This window comes from Camellia sinensis, chromosome 12, assembly GCF_055761805.1.
Source record: "Camellia sinensis isolate YWXY chromosome 12, ASM5576180v1, whole genome shotgun sequence".
Classification (NCBI taxonomy): domain Eukaryota; kingdom Viridiplantae; phylum Streptophyta; class Magnoliopsida; order Ericales; family Theaceae; genus Camellia; species Camellia sinensis.
The window spans coordinates 128687069-128711220 of NC_138972.1; the positions used below are offsets into that span (position 1 = coordinate 128687069).

Here is a 24152-nt window from a genome sequence, read left to right on the forward strand (position 1 = left end):
TATTCACTTGACCTCGTTAACCGTTACCAGACCCTTGGTACTATTCAACGCCCTGATTATTCATCTGCATTGGCCTCTGATCCTTTTGTATATATATATATATATATATATATAATTCAGTTTGTGCCTACCAGATAAGAAATGTTGGTACGTGTAACATTTTGCTTTTTATTTTTTGTAATGATAATTATGGCTTTTAGAATTCCTCATGCCCAAAAAAAAAAAAAAAATACACTGTTATTTGTTACTATTATTATTATTTTCATTATTGATCAAAATAAAATGACTCTTACACACAAGTCAAACTTAAATACATTTTGAAATGGATTGAAATTTTAAAGTCTAGGGCACACTAGTTTCTCTAAATTGCAAGGGAGGCAGTACGATTTATCCTTTTTTTTTTTATATAAATAAGAATACTCTACCAACAACCAAAATTAGGCGCTCATTAAAAATCAAATAATATGAGAAAAAAAATTCTTAATATAGATTGCAAATATTTATGGTGCTTGTTTGGAGTTTACTCTGAAAACAAAATGATAAGGACAGAAAAAAAAAACTATGTTGCTCAATAAAAATTTCAAGTATTTATGGTGCTAAAAAAAACTCTCTATAAAATCTCTATATTCAAGTTATCAATATCAATGAGTCAAATAAGTGTATTGGGAGTAAAGTAGAGTAGGAATAGCAACTTGTATAATTTTTTGAAAGAATATCAAAAAAGTGAAAAGCAAAAAAGTAATTTCAAAATGATGGAGGTACAAATGATTTATGCATTAGATTATGCAAATAAATCTTATACTTCCATCATTTGAAAATTATTTTTTTAACTTTTTATTTTTTTGAAATTCTCCCTAATTTTTTTCTTTAATGAATTTATATTCTTTAAAATTTTCTCTATTTATTTATTAATTTTATTTTCAACAATCAAGTGAAAAAATATTGTAGAATGTAAAATAAAAGAGTAAATTACAAATATATCCTTGAGGTCTGATTAAAATATGAATCGCCTTCTGTGGTTCTGAAAATTACATTCCACCCTTAAGCTTTCTAATTTCATAACAAATTATCCCTTTTATTAATAAATCATCAAATTAATTAACAATTTTTAATGATGTTAGGAATATGTTTCAATTAATAATTTAGGTAATTTTATTATTGTATAAGAGAATAATTATGAATTTTATTTTTTTAGTTAATTCTGTTAAATAAAAAATTCTAAGAAAGGGATATTTTTAATTTTCTAAACCACAAGAGACAATCTATACTTTAAATAAATCTCAAAGAATATATTTATAATTTACCCAAAATAAAAATAGACAAGGGGTGCAACAAACAAAAGGTTGTTGAGATCCAATAAAACAAACGAAAGGTTGTTACGGATAAGTTAATCCATTTTGGAGCTTATATTGTAACTAGGATAAAACAGAGATCAGATGGTGCTATGTAGGCCACAACAATCACTGTTGTGTGGTTGTTGAAGCACATTTTGAGCACCGTTTTAATAATTTGAATCATTTAATTTTTAGGGTGCATAGAGTAGAAGATACTTGTAAAAAATTAAGTAGATTGGACATGATTAACTATTTCCTCAAATTGCATTTGTATCTACAAAAATAAATAACAAATATGATTTGGAATATAAAGTTAAATACAAATATGAGTTGATGAAATGATTAACAATATCCGCTCAACTTGATTTTTTTACAAGTATGTTCTACTTGATGTACCCTAAAAAATAAACGGTTCAAATCATTAAAACAAATCTTGAAATAGGCTCCAATAATCACACAATAGTGAATGTTGTGCCCTTGCAAACAGCCACCCCAAATCGAGATAAAACTCATATCTCATTGTTATTCTACCTCCAAAAGATATGTTATGCCTCTTTTTTGTTTGAGAATAGTAATTTTCGACACAATATTGGCTCAAAAATTATGCACCTCCACCAGAGATGCTACCTTCTTTTTACCCAGAGCTTAGCAAGAATAACATTAGCCATTTATTGGCTAGGACTCAAACCTCATGAAGAAAAACTCTTATATTTGTTGTATTAGTTTGCCCTTGTTTGGCATACAATTTTTTGGGATTTTTTGACTAAAATAGTCATAAAAACACAAAATAAGTGAAAAAGTCAATAAGACAAAATGTCGTATTTAAACCATAATTATTTCATTTTTTCTCTCACAAAAGTCAAAAAAGTCAAAAAACTCATCACAAACGAAACTTTTTAGTCTCAGGGTAAAATAATCAAAAAGTCAAAAAACTAAAAAGCCAACCCACATTCCAAACGAACTCTGCCTCTCAAACCAAGTGAGGCCGAACGTCATGGGTTAGATGGAGTTGCGACATGCCTAGTTCATCGGATTTGGGAAGTTGCTTCACTTCCGCCGTTTTAGATATCCAATCTCTCATCTCCACCACTTTAGATCTCCGATCTCTTATCTCCGCTTGCATCAACGCCGTCTCACAAATCAGTTCGCCGTTTTGAAACGTTTGATTTAGTTTTGAAATTATGATTTGAGTGCGGAATTATGATTTAAGTGTGGAATTGTAAGTTGAGTTTTGAAAAGAAAAAAATTTGTTTGGTTATAAGTTTTGAAAAGTGTTTTGAAAAGAGTTTTTGAATTTTGAAAAAAGTTTTGAGTTTTGAAAAGAGTTTTGAGTTGTATTTTAAGTTTTGAGTTTTTGAATTTTGAATTGTATTTTAAATTTTTTGGATCTATTTTTTTAAAATATAAAAAAATGTTTAAGAAAATTTTATTATTTTTATTTTAAATATATACTTTTTATTTAGATATTTTTAAATTTTTTTTATTTTAAATATTTTATTTTGTAAATATTTTAATTTTAATATTTTAAACTCAAAACATAATTCCACACTTAAATCCTAACTAAACACATAACTCAAAATCTAATTCAAAAATTATTTTTAAAACTCATAACCAAATACATAACTCGAAATTCCACACTACTTTCAAAACTATACAATCAAATCGTAACCAAACAGATAACAAAAAAAATTAAAATATTTAAAAATATATTTATAAAATAAAAAATATCTAAAATAAAATAAAAAAATATTTAAAATAAAAATTATATATTTAAAGCAAAAAATAAATTTTTTCAATTTTTTAATATTTGAAAAAATACAGCACAAAAATGTATGAAATATAGTGCACATTAAAATAAATAAATAAATATTTAAAATATAAAATATTTATCCTAAAAAAATAAAATTAAGAAATTTTTTAAATATTTAAAAAAATAAATCGAATTTTTTTTAAAGTACAACTCACAACTTTTTTCAAGATTCAGAACCAAACAAATTTTTTCTTTTCAAAACTCATACACTCAAATCATGATTCTAAAAATAATTTTAAAAAATAAAATAAAATAGTATTTTTATTTATTTATTTTGAAATAGAGTTTTGAATTAAGTTTTTGAAATGTGTATTTGGTTATGCGTTTTAAAAATAATTTTTGAATAGTTTTGAGTTTTACGTTTAATTATGAATTTTAAAAAAAAAATTAAAAATTATTGATTAAAATTGTGATTTCAAAACACAACCAGACACAACTAATATCTTTCTTTCATTTTTAGATTGCCCGTCACTTTCTGGAAATTTGGGTCCAACTTGCTCTTGCTATCCTTTGAATTTAACAACGTTTGAATTAGTTTTGCGTGTGTTTTTTTTAATTTATTATTAAAAAAACATATAAAAAAAAAAGTTGGAGTACATACGAATTAAAAAAAAAAAAAATATGTTTAGTAAGTTATTGGAGGTAGTGTTTGATAATGGAAGATGGATGACGATAAGATTATGGCTAGAAATGTCTATCGATGACTATTAAAGTTGATGATTTGGGCGTCGCGTGGTGGTAGGAGGTCATGATTGGTGATTCTAAGAACCCGCCTTATGGCAATAAATGTCACTTTTGGCTACCAAAATATTGGTCGCCAAAAGTCCCAAATTTGGTCGCCGAAACCATTTAGCGACCAAAATTTTTTGTCGCTAAGCTTGTCGCCTTTACCCTGTTGGTGATAGTATTGGCGACTAAAATTTATTTGGTCGCCGAAAGTGTACGCATTTGGCTACTAATCTTAGTTTAGTCGGGAAAAGGTATGTTTCTGCCACTAAAGTATTAGTCGCCGATTGTGACTTTTGGCTACTAACATTCATTTGGTCGGCGAATGTGTTACTTTTTGTTACGAAAGAATTAGTCACCGAAAGTTAACATTTGGCTACGAATCCATACTTAGTCGGCAATAGTGACATTTTGGCTACTAATTTTTTAGTCACTAAAAGTTGTACATGAAAATTTTAACCAACTATTCATTACTTTTTGCTACCAAATGTTTTAGTCGCCAAATGTTTTTGCTACTAAATTATTAGTAGCCAAATAATTCCAACTATGTATTTGGCTACCAAAATATTTGGTGGCCAAATATTTTCTGTTTTTTTTTTCCAAAAAAATTCTAAACAACCTACATCTGTGTTTAATACAACCTGTACGTACATAACACAGGATTCAATATAACCCAATATAACCCATCAACGCTAAATATATTATCAAGCATTCAACAACACATTCTAGTTCCAACCATCCAAAACATTAAAAAGAAACGTCCAATTCTATATATAATACAAATTCCATGCGAACCAAGTCTAATCCAACGTCAATAATTTCATTTCATACATAATACAGGACTAACCAAATTAATTTCCAAAAAGGACATATGTACCACAACATGTCCTAACTTAAACTTGTTTGTCAGAATTTGTCTTTACATACATATTTTAAGAAGATTATATGAAGGCTTATAAATACTAGACTAGGCACAAGTGCAAAAAAATAGTGAATGTTTCGATTTCTCTCAGCATTATCAAACCAAAGAATCTTTCTGAATCATGGCAGCGCAGCCATCATTGTCCGTTTTGCAGCCTCACGCTTCATCTCTGCTGCTTTGCCACTGCCACGGAAGTACATGTAAACATCCTGCATAATATAAATAAAATGAAAAACTAATAAGATTAATACCAAGTGTCCATGAAAATAAAATTAAAAAAATAGCCATTCAATTCTAGGTAAAACATATTTGGAAGCTACAATTTTAATTAGTATAAACAAGTACCTGCTCCCTCCTCCTCAATTCAGCCTCCTTTGCTTGGAGTTTCTTTCTCCTTTGTTCTGAAAGCCTAGATTGCAGCAGAGGATAATGAAATTAACAAAGCCTATCTCTATGCATAAAAATAGTAAACAGGTTCAACATCCACTAAATTAGTCTGATAAAGTGAAGCTAGTTCCACTAAATTAGTCTGATAAAGTCAACTTACCCCAATTTGAGGGGTTTAATGAATGAAGAGCATTACAACAACAACAACCCACAAAAATCATAAATAAAAATGGAGAAACAAGCGACATTTGCACTCCCATAATATTCAAGCTGGTAATGATGAACATAGTAAAGGCCAGAAATATTCTATTCAGAAGGCAAACAATTTAGCATTTGCAGTTTGCTTCCTAAGGTAAGACAGAATCACATTAAAAGCATTGAACAAGCTTCAAGAAATTTTGTAATTGAAACCAAGTGTATTTGGATTTACGTCACATTGGGACTGATAATGATGTAAATGATAGCTAACTCTCATGCTTGTAGTTTTGTCTCCTTTTTGACTTCACTAGCAATATGGACACCAACCCAACCTCACCTCTTGTTTTGTATAGTTAAAAATGATAATATATATATATATATATACTAGCGTATGCTCGTGCCTAAAGGCACGATGTAAATAATATTAAGATTAAAATACAGTGGTAATTTATTTTGATGATATAATTTGTGGATTAAATTTTATAATAACTAATCATCCTTAAATTTTAAAAATTTGTAATTATATCAAGTGATATCAAGGACAACAGTGATATCAAAATTTTTTGTAACTAATTATATCAAGTGATTATATCAAGTGATATCAAAATTTGTAACTAATCAAGTGATTATATCAAGTGATATCTTTCTTGTTATTTCATCTTTCTTCTTTATTTCTTCAAATACCAAAACAAAAAATATTTTTAGTATTACTTCTTTAAATAAGCATGCACACAAATACCCTTCATAACTACATAATAATTGATTCAACACTACCAAGAACCAAACTTTATATAGTAACAGATAGCATCAACAAGCTATAATGCATATATAGACAGATAAGTTAGTACCAGCTGTGCATGCTCCATTGACTGTGGCAGCTCTGTTTTATTTCCCTATTTCTTGGTGGCTGCTGTTGGTGTCTTACAAACATTGAGGGGTGCTAACAAATGATTGGGTAAGCCTCGTGGTGTCAAACTAGTTAGGATAATGTTGGCTTACATTGATGCTCTTTACACTCCTCCCCTTTTAATGATGTACTAACATATGTTATATATGATTTTCTTGTCAATAAAGTTCTTTTTTACCTCAATATTGAGGTATGAATGATTGGAGATATGCTCTATTCCTTTTATTTGGGTAAAATTCAATGCTTTGAATTTCTTTCCTCTTTCTTTTCCTTTTCCCTCCTCTCTAGAAAGAGCCTTGGAAGTTTACTTATTCTATTTCCTTTACTTAATTTGCAACACAGCATTGAAAATTATTTGAAGTTTTAAAGTGATTTATTGTGATACAAGGGAATTAAACTTGATACGATAACGGCAAGAATACCCTTAATATATGGGATGTTGGGGGCCAAAGGACAATCAGGTCTTACTGGAGGAACTACTTTGAGCAAACTGATGGCTTGGTATGGGTTGTTGATAGTTCTGATCTGAGAAGACTAGATGACTGCAAATTCGAACTTCACAATCTCTTGAAGGAAGAGGTATCTCTAATTTTTCTCATTCATGCATCTAAGCTTTTTACTCTATCTCCTTCTTTGTTGATTATAAAAGATGCATATGTTGATTGAGATATAGGATTAAAGCAAACACTCGGAATACTATAGCAGGTTTGGATTAGGGTGTTTGTTGTCTAATTCTAAGTTCTCTTTTGTTTGCCCACAACTTGTTCTAGTTGCGATTAACATTTTGTTTTGTCTAATAATATGATTCGTATACCATGAGTCAATCTAAATAAGAGCTAATTATTTACTTTGATTTTATATTATATTTTTATCATGCTAGCGAATGGAATGGTTCTGTATCCTTTTAAGAATCTTGTTGTTTAAGTACTGGACTGCATTCTTACTCTTATCATTGAATTTTCTGCTAGTTCATGTGTCTTTAACATTGTAATACTTGAAACAGTTTTTTGTAAATTACAACATTTTTTCTTTTATTATTTAGTTTATAGACCCCTTACATGAAGACAATCTCCACCTTGTCCTTCATTTGAGAATTCCAGCATATCAAAGAAGTTTAGCATAGTGATAAATATGTATGTTTAGCATAGTGATAAATATGTCTTTTTAACATCCATCACTTTTGTTTATTGTAATTAATCTTTAATTTCTAAGTTCTTTACAAAACTTCTTCCTGAATTTTGTTGGCAACTCTTACCTTCCCAAATCATAACCAAAATACAGAACAGGTTAATCAATCTATTTTCTAAATTATTTTCCCAAATCAAAATCATTCAAGATGTTCGTGAAATCCTTCAAAATAGAGAAATTTTGGAGATATTAGAAGCAATGTGAATGGAATGGCAAGTACCCAAACTTGTCCGAAGACAGTGAAAGCAGAAAAAGAGAAACTGAGAGACTAGAAGAAGGAGAGAGGGGCAAAGAGAGAAACCGAGAGACCAGAAGAACGAGAGAGGTAGAGAAAGAGAAACAGAAAGAGTAGACTGACCTTAAAATCACATTGGTGTGTAGCTTGACGTCGTCGATACACCGGTGGAGGATGAACGAAGGCTCAATGATACTTCGTGAAAGAAGTGTTGATGGACTAGGGCACAAAATTGAAATCAAGGAGTTGAACGGTTTTTAAATTTTGTAATTACAATCGCCGACTAATTTTAATCGGTAAAAGAAAAATAACAACAGTCTAAAAAATTAAAATAAAAGTAACAAATATATTAAAATTATATTTAAATAAAAATATAAGTAATAAAATTATAAATTAAAAAAAAGGCAAAAATTAAATTATCTTAAATATTTGTCCTAATATTTTATGTACTGAAAAATATAATAATATATTTTAAAATTTTATATTCTTGTATTTTCTTATATTCTTATATTTTATATATATATATATATATATATATATAAGAAAGAAAAGAAAGAAAGAAAATTTTTAAAAAAGAAGGAAATTTTTTTTTAAAAAAAATTATGAGCCAACTCAACCCGTGTTTTTTTTTTTTTTTGGGACTCCTGCATGACTAACTAGGCACTAATCAATTTTTTAGAATTTTAGAACATGCAATATGTATATTTTCTCATAGATAAAGACAGATGAAGAAATCATGTGCCAAGTGGATTTAATTAATTTATTATTCAGTTGTAACTAGCAGTCAAAATCATTTTCTCAAGCATATCTTAGCAGTCAAAATCATTAACGCACAACTAAAAAATATATACGCACAGCCCCAGCTTAAGCCTTTAGTTCAATTAGCATTAAATCGCCAATTACTTTTATAAATCCCTCAAATTTTAAAAAAAATATATCTAAATTAAGTGAGTACTTATTTTGTATTTTAAAAAAAACACAAATATTTTCTTTTTTAAATATATCTAAATTAAGTGAATCTAAAAAATAATTAAGTGAATCTAAAAAATAAACAAATTTGCTTTAAATATTTAAAAAAGTTGAAAAAATTAATTATTAAAAAATTAAGAAAAATTTTAAAATCTGAAATAATATCAATAAGTCTTACAAATATGTATTATTTACTCATAAGTCATGATGAGTGAATTTTTTTTACACACTTAGCCCTCGTTTTGATAATGATATTGAAAAATTGAAAATTTTATTTAAATGATAAATTATTACATTTTAAAAATATTCATTACATTTTAATAATATTAATTTTTCATTACAACCCTACAGAAATTACCATTACCTAAAGGAACACTTTACCATTATTAAACAATCGGCTACCAAACTATTTAGTAGCCAAAAGTAGGTCTTTGGCGACTAAAAAGTAATTTAGTCGGTGAATCCCCTGTTTTTGGCGACCAAAATTTTGGTCACCAAAGGTATTTTATAATTTTTTTATTAAACAATCGGCTACCAAACTATTTAGTAGCCAAAAGTAGGTCTTTGGCGACTAAAAAGTAATTTAGTCGGTGAATCCCCTGTTTTTGGCGACCAAAATTTTGGTCGCCAAAGGTATTTTATAATTTTTTTATTAAACAATTGGCTACCAAACTATTTAGTAGCCAAAAGTAGGTCTTTGGCGACTAAAAAGTAATTTAGTCGGTGAATCCCCTGTTTTTGGCGACCAAAATTTTGGTCGCCAAAGGTATTTTATAATTTTTTTATTTTCATTCGGCTACCAAACTATTTAGTAGCCAAAAGTAAGTCTTTGGCGACTAAAAGAATTTTTAGTCGCCAATTGTGATATGTTTAGCTACTAAAAATTTTTTTAGTCGCCAATTGTATTTTTTTTAGCTACTAAATTTTTTTTAGTCGCCAATAAACAACATTCCCCTACTAAAAAAAATTAGTAGCTAAAAGGTTGACTTTTGCCGACTAAAATTAATTTTGGTAGCCAATTCCCACACTTTTGGCGACTAAATTTGTTTTGGTAGCCAAAAATGGTCGGCAAAAATGTTTTTTCTTGTAGTGAATAGACTATTGAAAATGAATAATAATAATAATTCAGCCTTAAATACACCACTGAAAATGAATAATAACAATAATTCAGCCTTAAATAGACTACTGAAAATGAATAATAACAACAATTCAAATAGATTAGTGAAAATTAAATAATAAAAGCAACCTAATGGTCATATTATTAAATTTATATAACATTACTTGATAAATAGTAATGGTGTGTAAGATTGGCTGTTTTAACGGCTTTTTTTGTTGATTTTTTTCTTCTTTAGTAAAAAAATTACACTTTTAGATTTTATTCAATTAAACGAACTAAAAAAGTTTTTAAAAAAATCCACCAAAGTTTAAAAAAAACAGTTAGCTTTTTCGACCTTTTTTTTTTCTTTTTTGTTTTAAGTAAATTTTTTTTTTAATCTTTTCAATTTTTTTCACCTTTTATTTTCTTTTTCAGTAGAGTGACTTGGAAAGTAAAAAAATAAATAAATTAACGCAAATTTATTTATAAAAAAAAAGTTAATTACACTAAGACTCATCAACGATTAGTGAATATTACTTTACTTCCCTCATTTGTGAACTTGTATATGTTAACCCTCTCAACTATGAAAATTGTATAAATATATCCCTTTTGGAGGAGATTTGGAAAGAATCTAGAAGAAGTGAAAGTGATAGTATATTTTTATTATAAAGGGGGTTCAAAATATACTAATTCTTAGAGGAAAGGTAAAACGATATTCATTAATAGTTAAGGAAGCCATAGTATAAATAATTAAAAAAAATTAACTAAAAATTAAAAATGAAAGTGAATGTCAAACCAAAACTATCATTGTCACGTCCCATGCGAAAGGACCCACTTTTTCTCTAACGTGAGGTTTGAAACACTCATCCCAAATTCACACCATAAAAATATTTTTCAAGGAAACCCTAGTCTACTTGATAGGCCCAATTTGGGAAGAGGGTTAAAAGCTAGAAGTTAGGTTTTAATTTATTTTGAGTCATATCACTTCTTATATTTTTTTCATATTTTTTTAAAAAATAATCATAAAATTAACTTTTAACCATCTTCCAAAATCTCCCTGAGAATGATAGATCAATCCTACACATTTTCATTTTTTTTTTTAAATTTCATTGTCATCTTTCTCTATCATACACAACAGCTATGAAATTGTTCGTTTTAGATGTGTCTTCTTTTATGTGGTGGAATTATTATGAGCCTTAACAATCACAATAGTTTGTCTGTTGTCTCATTACAGTCAACCCATAAGATAAGTAATAGGTTCAAACATTAAAAAGGTAGACTATATATCTGTTTGGTTTCAATTTTTGAATAAATTTTTAAAATTTTATTTTGAAAAAATAGAAACTGTGTTTTGAAAAAAAAAAAAATATCAAAAAGATATTTTTAAATTTTATTTTTACTCTAAAAAATGATGAGTGATTTTATTTACCATTATTTTTACTAAATTAATTTTTAATTTTTTTCAAAAAATTTCGAAAAACATATTCTGAAAATCAAACTAAATAAAGGAGTTTGGCAATTGCTTTTAGTTGCTTGTTGCTTTAAAAAAATGATGCATTACCTTCTCTTTCTTTTTTTTTTTGGGTTATGGAGAGAAGTTACTGGGCCCTTTTAAACTGTTGTTTTTGAGGGATAAAATGATCATATTACCCTTACCAAAGATGGAGTGCTTGTTAAGGGTAAAATGTACTTTGCACATTCCCTAATTATTTTTTTTTAATTGTCAAATATGACTATTTTAGCCAAACTAAATACAACTTTGGTTTGAATTATTTAACAAAAATATAATTTTTTTTTTAGAGAGAGCCAAATAAAACCATTTGCCCTTGAAGCTATCTCAAGACTTTAGCTTGATAATTTTCTAATATATGTAAGGCGAAAAATTACGTGCTCAAAATAATAATAATAATAATAATAATAGGGATGAAACTCTAAACACCCCATGAGAGAAAAAAAACGAAACAAAAAAATTACCACTATAGTTAAACATGCATGTATACATATACCACCAAAATTCAAATTTTCCTACAATTATAGCAAAAATTTTCATGGTACTATGCTTTTCTCACAAATGGTTCCAACTAGTTTGAATTCTTTGTTAGAGTGTATGATTGTGTTATATGAATGGTCTTATATGTGGTTACATCGAAAAGTGTATTATAATGTTGATGTTAAAGAGCAATCTTGTCTTTTTGCTTTTGTTAAGCCAAACAAGGTTTAATGCTTTGATAACAAGTTTAAATTGGTCAACCAAAATGGAAAGAAATATTTTAGATGAGAAATATATAATGCACTTGGGTTGAATTGGGTTTTAAATTTAAAGAAAATAATATATATATATATATATATATATATATATATATTAAATGCAATAAAATATAATAAACAAAATTTAATATGTATTCGTTCAAATTCCCAATGTAATGCCCTTTTTCTTTTTCTTTTTTTCTTTTCAAATGGTTGAAATATTTTATCGATAAACCAAACAATAGAAATAAGAAATCAACAAAAACTTGCATTACTCTGCAAAGCAGAAGATAGCCAAAGGGGGTCAAAGGGAAACAATGCTACTAGTAATGCTCAAATATTAGATGATGAACAAACAAGCTAAGGTGAGATTTGGTAATTAGTTTTTAATAACTTTTATTATTATTATTATTATTATTATTATTAAAAGCTAATGTATTTGATAAGTTACTTTTTATGAAAAAGAAATTGTGGATCTTTTCAAAATTTTGCTGTAGTTAAAATTACCATATTACCTTTGTAGTGTTGCTCTTATTAATATAACCAAAAAGATAAAATGAAATTTCTCAAACAATTAAGGGTAAAATCATTTTTACACAATCTACAGAATTTTTCAAAAAAACATTTTTTATGGAGAAGTTATTTATTTAGCTAAACAAAATAGACTTTTTAAATTTTGCATTGTAGTTGAAATTACTATATTACCCTTGTAGTGTTGCTCTTATTAATATAACCAAAAAGATAAAATAAAATTTCTCAAACTATGAAGGGTAATCATTTTTACACAATCTGCAGAATTTTTCAACAAAAACATTTTTTATGGAGAAGTTATTTATTTAGCTAAACAAAATAGACTTTTTACTACTGCTTTTTTAGCAACAAAACAAAAAAACAAAAAAAAAAAAAACAACCAACTCATTTGAAGATTGTCAAACAAAACCTAAATGAGTGCACATTGAAGAAAGTGATTGCTTTACTGGCAATGTGAAACCTTACCCATTTAAACCATAAACAAATAGGCATATTTGACTTGGAGGAAAATGTTTTTGGAGCTCTAATTTATGAGTTTAGCTATCTTTTTTGTTTTCTCATATATGATTTTAATCTAATAAAACTCATCAACTAATTTCATTATTATGATTTTATAGATTAAAAAATAACAATAATCATAAAAGCATTACAAAAATTTCTAAAATTAAAAGGCTTTTTTTGTTCATTTTATTTATTTATTAGTATTTGTATATACAACACATACAAAATTATTCATTATTTTATACTAGTCGAATTCAAGTTTATTTAACAATTTATGCCAACTCAACTAATTTATTATTAATTAATGGTTAACCATAATTTTAATGGTCAAACAATAAGATGAAGGGTGGAGGCAACTTGAGATTAGAGAAGAGAGGTTGTAGGTAGGGGTAGGGGTAGGGGTAGGGGTAGAAGTCGACTTGGGGGAAAGATAAGAAAATGAAGTTAAAAGTAAGGGTGATCGCGTAGTAAATGTGCTTTAAATAAGAGTCAATGCGGTCAACAAAAAGAAGATAAAAATTAGAGAGATGATAATTGGTGAAGGGTGGAGACTTGACAAGTGTTATAAGGGGAAGTAATATCATGCTACTCTTAGAAATTGATAGTTGACAAATTTACAACGTATAAGATAGTCGTATATATAATCATTTGATAAAAACAACCATATACAAATTTTTTCACAATAACTCATTTTAAATTACAAAATCCCGTGCATAACACGGGCAATATGCTAGTATCAATATTAGCCCTGTTTGGCAGAGCTGTGGAAAAGTGCTTATAGCTTATGCCTAAACAGCTTATAGCTTATAACTTTCAGCTTAAGCTGATTTCCAACTTATTCTTAAAGCATCTCCTACCCCACTCAAAGAATAAGCTGATTTCTGACTTCCACAAAACTATAAGTTATAAGCTATAAGCTAAACCAAACACATCAAAATAGCTTAAATTAAGCTGAAAGCTGAAATAAGCTGTAAATAATTTCTGCCAAACAGGCATTTTGTGTGGGTGATTTTCCGACCACACTGCCCGCTTAGTAACCAGCTGGAGAGCACTGGCAGAATAGATGGCACCTGACTGACCTGCAACAGAAATATAAGAATCCCGCGGTGGTTTCAACCACCCGAGGGCACTCCGACGATCAAGTCCGTATATCTCTCAAAGATAAATCAAGTACTAAACTCACAAGCTTGAGTATCAAAAGCATACCTTAGACCCATGGGGGTGCCTCTCTTTTATAGCCAATACAATCCTAGTCGCAATAGGAGCCCGGCCCTAATAGACTTAAGATTACTGTTAATCTGGGACTCCCAGTGGGATTAGGATAAACTCTCTAAGAGTCTTATCTTTACCCAAACTGAAGTCTTCTCCCAAATATAGGACTCTTGTCCATATCCAAGTTGAGTTCCCTCTTCATTCTAGGACTTTTGTCCCTTATCCGCTTATCTCGGATTCCGATATCTTCGGAGGCAACCTCGGCCTAGCCGAGATGACCTCGGCACAACGACCAAGACACGTGGCACCTCGGCTGACACGTCGGCGTCACCTTGCCACGTGTTGGTACTCAGAAAATATATCCCCACAACTGCCCCCTAGGTTCTATTACCTCGGCATTCTGAGGTGATGGAACCTACACTGTTCGTTCACCTGTGCCCCTCTGTCCGAGATCAAACGCGCCGACCTCAAAGTTCCCTGGACTTTACTGTCCACTGGTGTCAAGAATCAAGTTTCATGCTTTCCAAACTGCTTGAAATCGTACCTCCTAGCCGAGGTTCTGGTTCCATTAATTCGTAAATTCCATGAGCTTTGCAACTGCTCCACTCACACTCTCTGGTGAGTTCCCTGATTTCCAGTCATCTATTTGACTCCGGCGATTTTCATATCGGCATTCATTTGGTAGGTTCACAAATTCTTACTTTTTATTAAGCTCAATCTTTCAAAACTCTTCTGATTTACTTTGAATCTGTTTGTTTGCCATCTGTGGCTTTTTGTTCTCGTCTGTCTTCAAGTTTTTGATTTCTTATTGCTAAAATGCCTGGAACTGTTCTTTGTCATATCCGCTTTCTGTTGCTAGCATCATGTCTGGGTCATTACTTTCTTATACTTACTTAGTGCCTGTGCACTTGACTTTATTCTTGAACTTTGTCGTCTTCTTGACTACTTTTCTCATTTTTCATTTAATCCTCTGGCTTCTTCTCTTTCTAGCTCTTTTGCTTAAATCCGTCATTTGTTCCAAGCTTTCAAGCTTTTGCAACTGTCTTCGTTTCTCTCCTCCGGTGAAGCTTTACGTCATTCTGTCATTGTCGTCAGACTTCGGCGATTCTCATTCCGGCTTCCCTCTTTCTGGTAAGCCACTGTTCCTCCTGGTTTTATTTCTTGTTGCTTTCCAAGAAGCTCTGCTTCATTGTTAATCACCATTGCTTGTTTTACCCGTTATTTCCAAATCAGCTTCTTGAATACACACTGTTCACACATCTGTTGATTTCTACCACTGTTCTTGGCTTGACACACTTGTGCAATCTTTTTGTCTTGATTTCTTGATTTCTTGATAGCTTCATCACCATTCTTGATTACGAATTACATTCTTGTTTCTGTTTTCTGTGTCATTTTTCAGATTCTTGCTTTCAATCTTTGCCTTCAAACTCCGAGGTGCCAATCGCCGAGAAGAGCCTTGATCAAACTCTTCAGGAGATCGAGGCTGAGCTCGAGGCCGAGAAGGCTGCTGAGAAGTCTTCCCAACTGTCTTCTATATCCTGCCATTGATGCCGAGTAGTTTTGTTTTCAATTCTCTTTCTTTTTCTTCGGCTAAGCCTGAGTTGAGAAGAAAGAAGCGCTCTTCGTCGCCCTCCTGGACGAGGATTTTCTTCAGTGTCTCTTCACTCTTTTCGGCTGGCTCCTTGCCGACATCATCTAGGACCTCCATGTTCTCGTCTTCAATCTCTGCCTTCCCTGGTTCCCGAATGTTACAGGTAGTTTTCATTGCTGCCATGGAGCAATTCTTTGCCTGTAGTTGGTCTCCTCTGACTTCTTCAATCCCATGTTCTGCGGGGAACTGCAATAGTTGATGCAACGTTGAAGGAACTGCCTCCATTGCATGCAACCATGGCCTTCCCGAGATGATGTTGTAAGGTGAAGGCGTGTCAATCACGACGAATTCTGCTTTGATCTTCTTCTAACTGCTCTTGCATGATTCTATACTTAGAATATTTTGTATGCCTTTCATACTTTGCCTCCTTTATGCAATCTTCTCGGGGTTACATACCTCGGGTATAATAGCTACAAAACTTTTACTTCGGCAAGATACTGACCTACAAACTTTTCATAAATTCTAACAAGTGTGAAACATATACTACTCAATGTTAACTTTGCAAACTTTTTCTCAAGTTTCAACAAGTGTTTAAACGGTGATCTCGGTCTAGCCTACTTGTAAATTGCTACAAATTTCAACAAGGATTAATATATACTGTAACAGGGATCAATAAGGATTAACATAACAAGTGTTAAACAATAATCTATTTGTAAATTGCTACGAATTTCAACAAGTGTTTAAACATACTTAGCTCTTTCCTCAACCTGTAAATTGCTGCAAATTTCAACAAATGATCACATGTCGGCTTAACATTATCTTGTAAATTGCTACAAATTTCAACAAGTGTTAAACATCTTCTTTGGTTGGGCCAACCTGTAGATTGCAATAAGTGTGCAAATTATGACCTCGGCTTTATTTTGACTTGTAAATTGCTACAAATTTCAACAAGTGAAGATAAGGAATCAGCTTAATTCCAACTTGTAAATTGTTACAAATTTCAACAAGTGAATTAAGGAATAATCTCGACTTAACTTCGACTTGTAAATTGCTACAAATTTCAACAAGTGAAGATAAGGAATCAGCTTAATTCCAACTTGTAAATTGCTACAAATTTCAACAAGTGAATTAAAGAATAATCTCGGCTTAACTTCGACTTGTAAATTGCTACAAATTTCAACAAGTGAAGATAAGGAATCAGCTTAACTCCAACTTGTAAATTGCTACAAATTTCAACAAGTGGTAAACGCATTTTTCTTCTCTCTGCCCCCTAGTGTGAACTTAAAATCCACTTGGGTTCTCATCATACATGTAGCTTCGACCTTGTCGCCGAGGTTTAATTCAGGCCGAGGTTGTCGGCCTTGGTTTCTCTATTGATCTTACTTGGCACCAACCTGAGTTTGATTTTCGGCCTTGCATCGACGAGCCGTTTATCTTTTCTTGTTCCGACGCCTTTGTTCTCGGCATGTCCTCCTCGGCCCTAGCATACTTCTCAATTTTGGCCAACTTTAGTATGATCTTGTGTGTTTCCTTTTTATCTTCTGGGATCTGAGATCTGCTCATTGTGCTCTTCTCTTCTCAGACTCAGGTGCCGAGATCTTATCTTCTGGAATCTTGGATCTTCTCACTCAGGTCGAGCTCTTCTTTTTTCGGACCTACTCATCTAGGCCGAGATCATGTCTTTTGGGATCTGGGATTTGGGATTTGCTCACTTAGGTTGAGCTTTTCTATACTTGAATGTTATCTCCTTGGGAGCGCTCATGCCCCCTGTCTTTGCATCCCTTCTGGAAGGGTCTTCGTTCCTCCGCAGGTATCTATCCTTCCATACCTGGAGGTCATCTTCGTTGTAGTATCCACTTCGATCTGTTGTCTTTGGTGCATCACCTTCCTGGCCGGCATCCTTTACTCCGTGACTCTGGTCACGAGTTTCTGTGTTGCGGTCGTCCCCTTCAACGTCAAGATCGATAGGTCTCCCACTCCCAGTAGGAGCGTTGTCTCTAATCTGATCCTTTTGTCCGTCATTGGCCATCTATTCTTCTTTCTTTCCCACAGACGGCGCCAAATTGTGTGGGTGATTTTCCGACCACACTGCCCGCTTAGTAACCAGCTGGAGAGCACTGGCAGAATAGATGGCACCTGACTGACCTACAACAGAAATATAAGAATCCCGCAGTGGTTTCGACCACCCAGGGGCACTCCGACGATCAAGTCAGTATATCTCTCAAAGATAAATCAAGTACTAAACTCACAAGCTTGAGTATCAAAAGCATACCTTAGACCCATGGGGGTGCCTCTCTTTTATAACCAATACAATCCTAGTCCCAATAGGAGCCCGACCCTAATGGACTTAGGATTACTGCTAATCTGGGACTCCCAGTGGGATTAGGATAAACTCCCTAAGAGTCTTATCTTTACCCAAACTGAAGTCTTCTCCCAATATAGGACTCTTGTCCATATCCAAGTTGAGTTCCCTCATCATTCTAGGACTCTTGTCCCTTATCCGCTTATCTCGGATTCCGATATCTTCGGAGGCAACCTCGGCCTAGCCGAGATGACCTCGGTACAACGACCAAGGCACGTGGCACCTCAGCTGACACGTCGGCGTCACCTTGCCACGTGTTGGTACTCAGAAAATATATCCCCACAAATATATATAAGGAAAAAGGACTTTTTAGTGAGAAGCTTTCTAGGAGTTCCAAATTCTCATTATAATTGATTTTCTTAATTTTAAATAATTACTTTTATTTGATAATCCCACATCGAGAAAAGAAGAAAAAAAATGAGTTATTTTACTCATATAAAGAGAATATTATACTCTCATCTCATTTAGTAAGGAGCCTTGTGAGAGTTTCAATATCTCATACTAATTTTCTTGATTTTCTTAATTTTAAACAATTAAGAAAATTTCCATTGGCTAACTTTTATTTGATAATCTCACATTGAGAAAAGAAAAAAAAAAGTGAGTTATTTAGGTTGGGATTGTTTAGGTTAGAAGATTTTATCATAGTTTAGATTGATGGTTCACCAAACTGTACGGTGAAAATATGTCTTTCTAATAGGAGGCCAACTTATAAAATTTAAAGCCTTTTTTTTTAATAATTAATGTTATTATTTTTATAATAAAAGGGTTTCAAAATTTGGAGGTCGTCACCCATCTCTCCCAATTGGGTCCATCTTGCTTGCATGACTACAATTAATTATATTTTTAAAAAAATATTTTGCTCCAAATGCAATTATGCAAGTTAATTCCACGATTATGGCCACATGGATGACAATGTAACAAGGCACATGTCAGAGAGGAGAAGAGATCAGTTGATTGACTTTAATTTATTTTTAATTTTTATTAGCAACATTCTGAACAAATTAAAGTTCGATTTACTTTGAGTAAGACTATCATTTATAATCACGTAATTCTATTATATTTAAGTTTTAAAAATAAATAATATATATAATTTTATAAATAGATCATATATTTTTATTAAAGATAAATATATTGAAATCACATGAACATGACTTTAGAATGAATTTGATTTTGTTTTTTAATATGCATATGAGTTTACAAAATGATTGAGTATGATAAATTCACCAACCTAAACTATGCCTCTCTAATTCCCATTAGTTAGTTTCCATTTACCTTTTATTTTATAATCCTACATCGGAAAAAGAAAGAAAAACTGAATTGCTTCACTTACATAAAATGAATCTTATACTCCAATTTGTATAAACAAAAATAGATTTTTAGTGAGAAGTCCTATGATCAATATCTCATACTCATTTTTTTTTTAATTTTAAAGAATTAAGAAAATTTCCATTGGCTAGCTTCCATTTAACTTTTATTTTACAATCCCACATAGTTTTGATTTTAAAAATAATTTTGTATGAGATTTTGAAACTCTCATAATATTTAACTTTAAAATAATTACAATCCCATATTGAGAAAATAAAGAAAAAGTGAGTTATTTCACTTATATAAAGTGTTACAATCCCACATTGAGAAAAGAAAGAAAAGTGAGTTGTTTCACTTATATAAAGTGTTACAATCCCACATTGAGAAAAGAAAGAAAAGTGAGTTGTTTCACTTATATAAAATAAATTTTATAAAGGGAGTTTTAAGTGAGAAACCTTCTAAAAGGCCTAAACCCTCATTCTAAAATTATTGAATTTTCTTAATTTTAAACAATTAAGAAAATTTCCATTGGCTAGCTTCTATTTACTTTTTATTTTAAAATCCCAAATCGAGGGAAAAAAAAGTGATTTGTTTCATTTACGTAAAGTAAATCTTATGCTCCAATTTATATAAATTATTGAAATTTCTTAATTTTAAACAATCAAGAAAATCCCCATTGGTTAGCTTCCATTTAACTTTTATTTTACAATCCCACATTGGGAAATGAAGGAAAAAGTGAATTATTTCACTTATATAAAGTGAATCTTATACTTCCATTTATATAAGCAAAATAAGATATTTAGTGGGAAGCCCTATAATCAATACCAATTTATTTTGCCTATGTGTTTAAGAACACATGTACAATACTCCTAGCATATCACTCGTGCTATGTGAAGGTACTTTTGTAAACGTAGTTTTAATCTGTAATCCAATGTGCATATTTATTTAACTTTTATTTTACAATCCCACATCGAGAAAAGAAGGAAAAAGTGAATTGTTTTACCTATATAAAGTGAATCTTATGCTTTCATTTCTATAAGCAAAAGAATATTTTTAGTGAGAAGCCTTATAATCTCACATAGACGTTTTGATTTTAAAAATAATTTTGTATGAGATTTTGAAACTCTCATAATATTTAACTTTAAAATAATTACAATTTCATATCGAGAAAAGAAATAAAAAAAGTGAGTTGTTTCACTCATATAAAGTGAATCTTATACTCTTATTTAATATTATAATATTATGCGTATTTCAATTCAAGATGGCCTAAATTTTAAAATAAAATTTAAAGATTTTAATTAATTAATTTTGTTGTAAATTGGTTGGTCTTTTGACTTAGCCGATTAGGCTGAATCGTTTTCGATTTGACTGATTCAGTGGTTTTGTAACGCCTCCAAAATAATACAATAAATACAACCCAAACATTTATTAATAGCTACATAAATAAGAGTAAATAGTCCTTTCATTACATGAAGTTAATGATACAAAAAGGTTTAACATAAGTAAATGCCCTATCGGCTTACACCTTTCAAGCCTTAACTTGGTTACAACAAAAGAGAGACTACCTCATACAAATAAAGCCCTCGGCTATACAAAAATATACAATCAAAACAAAGAAGCTTGTGCTCTCAAAGTGCCTCCAAGCTATTGTCTTGGCGGAGGCAAGCCATCAATACCTGAAAATGTTTTTCCCAAATAGGATGAGCCATAACCCAGTAAGAATAATCTAATACAATATATGAGATTTAATAAAGATATAAGTACAATGTGCATATACAATGCCCGAGATAAAATATTTACACTTTTATACATATTCATAAAGACATCAAGTCCTTATTTCCATTTCACTTTCCTTCAATTCATTTCAATACATGAGCCAATTTCATCCTTTCTCAATAACCCAAATGAGACTACAACTCAATGGCTCAACAATTTCACAATTAACACACAAACACTTCAAACTGCCATTTTACATAAATCTCGTCCGCGGGATTGGCACCCATGTATAAATTTCAATCTGCCATTTGACGGATATTTTATCCTCGGGATCAGCACCCATGTATAAATTTCAGGACTTTCACCCAAGACACTCCAACCAACTTAATTTTAATGGAGTCCATTCATTTTCTCCTCCCAAACAATGGAATCTATTCCCTTTCTTCTTCCAAATAATCATACATATTGTAACAACCCCGACCTCTGATTAACATTAATCCGTGATTAATTATGCCTAATTAGCAATTAAGGTGAAATTCTGAATTAAACTACATGTGTGTGATGCATTGTTTATGTCTATATCTATTAGGCGTAGAAAGATCTATTCTTGCTTGAACTTCCGTTTGCGAATTGAAAGCCTTATCGGGATTCGAATCAGAAATTGACTTGATTTATGTGCTAATTAGGATTTATAGAATTTTATGGTAGGTTTAATTAAAATTCAGTTCGGAATGATTAAATTAGATTAAAATAATGCCATTTGATTAGTTTGGATTAATTATTACTTAAGGCACCATTTTGAGCCCACTCACTTCTTTTCTTGACTGCACCACATTGGGAGTTCACCCAAGAGAGAGAGCCAAATGTGAGATAGAGAGAGGGAGAAGAAAGAGTTGAACTCAACAAGGAAATTTCTTGAAGGTAGAGGAAATTGAAGAGAGTTTGGAAGATTAAGCTACCACACTTGAGAATCCAAGACTTAAGGTAGGCATTCACCCTCTTAACTATGAAATTGAATTGCTAGTACAAGAATTCTAGTGAATTAAATGAACTCATGTAAGGATTAAGCTAAGAATTGATGAATTGAAGCTCAATACATACATGTATGTGTAATTCATGGCATTTGAGGTTGTCTTTCTAAAGAATCCTTGCATGCATGTCATAATCCAAGCTTTGTTTTGGAAATTCTTCATGTTTCATGTCATATTGTCATAGTTGATCATGTTTTTGGGTTGAACATTGCATTTGGTCATGTTTTGGAAGACTTGAGTTCAAAGAATTGCATATAAATCAAGTACATGAATTAATTTCAAGTTTCAAGTTGAATGTTGTTCAATTGGCATACTTCTGGGCTTTGATTTTATACAATGATCTTCAAAACATGTTGTTTTATGAGTCTCTAAGTGTTTTCCAAAGTTTTGGGCCCAGAAGATTGAGTTTGTTGCATTTGAGGTTGAATTTGAGCTTGGTGATCAAATCTGGAATTTCCAAAAATTTGATCCACGCTCAAGTGGGTAACTTCACGCTCGAGCGTGAACTCTGAGTACATGCAACTCCGCTCAAGCGGCGAGTTTTACGCTCGAGTGTGAAATGCATATACCCAGAAGTTTGTGTGTTTTGCAGTTCGCTTGAGCGAGGGAATTCACGCTCTAGCGAGGTTCTGAGTCTAATGCTCGAGCGGAGGTCGAGCGTCCGTCGAGCGTGAAAATCATGCATCCAGTACTTTTTCAAGAGTTTACAGTCCGCTCGAGCGGGGAAAGTCACGCTCGAGCGGAGCTTCATTGTCTGCATGTCCGCTCGAGCGAGGAAACCCACGCTTGAGCGTGGACCCTATTTTCAGCAAGTTTTAAGAAATGTTTTTCAATGTATTCTTGCATCCTCATTCCATCCTAGGCATTCCTAGGCGATGTTTAAGATTCCATAATGAGGATTAAAAGTTAGAAACACACTAAGAGCCAACGGAGTAAGTTATGTACAATTAGAACGTATGTTTCAAGTGTGCGTCTGTTATGTGTTATGTAGGTCACGTGCTGCGTACCATTGACCAATCTGCTCCGTCTATCTGTCTCAAGGCCAACTGTGAGTAATAACATAGTAAAGCTATGTTCAACTTTACTTATTTTTTGTGTGATGAATTAAGATCTGTTTTCTGAAATGATATGTTCTGTACAATGAATGATTGTCCAATTTCTGATATGTATTTGTGACATCCTTAGCATCATGTGATATCTGTTGGCTGTTACCCGGTATCGAAGGTTCCATCATGGAACTTAATCTGTCTGCACGGAGGCTACATCATGGGGCTCAGCGTGTTTATTCTCTGTTACTCGAATCCGGAGGTTCCTTTATGGAACTGGTTATTCGTAACCCTCACGTGTCTGCATCTGTTCTGTATCTGCTCTGTTAATGCGAATGGATGTATTACGTATACTAACACATGACTTATGATTTCTGTATATAATCGGGACAAATTATGAATTTGATATGAAACTGAATTATGATTTCTGAATCTATACGGACTCATTCATTGAAACCCCTTTACACTGTTATTGTTCACAGAGCTTTCGCTCATAGTTTATATTATGTATGTAAGTGAGTCGGCGCGTGATCAGGGCCAGAGTTGACGGCCTTCATTTCTGTTTTTTGTCAGCCAACCGTTGTGCCTCCTGAGGAGGTTCCGATCGAAGTCTAGTTATATGGCTGTTTTTGTACTTATGCTAGTCTCGGTCTGCTTTGTAAAGTCGAGTCCTGGGAGTTACACTTTTGTAAATGTTTTGTAAATATTGATGTCCTTCGACCAACACGCTTATGTATATATAGGTTTTGAAATATTATGTCCCCTGTATGTTACCACAGCTCATTGGACCTTGTCTATTTTGTATAATTACTTCCGCAGCCCCTTATTATGTCCTTAT

The 24152-nt window shown here is 31.6% G+C and overlaps 1 long non-coding RNA gene across 1 annotated transcript; it reads right to left on the bottom strand.

Annotated features, from left to right (window-relative positions):
* Positions 1 to 4732: 4732 nt before the first annotated feature.
* Positions 4733 to 5274, bottom strand: LOC145804273 (uncharacterized). The gene is made up of 2 exons (XR_014345905.1): positions 5138 to 5274; positions 4733 to 5001 (listed from the first exon to the last, which is right to left on the bottom strand). It is a non-coding gene; the product is annotated as an uncharacterized LOC145804273 (long non-coding RNA).
* Between the last annotated feature and the right edge of the window lie 18878 nt (positions 5275 to 24152).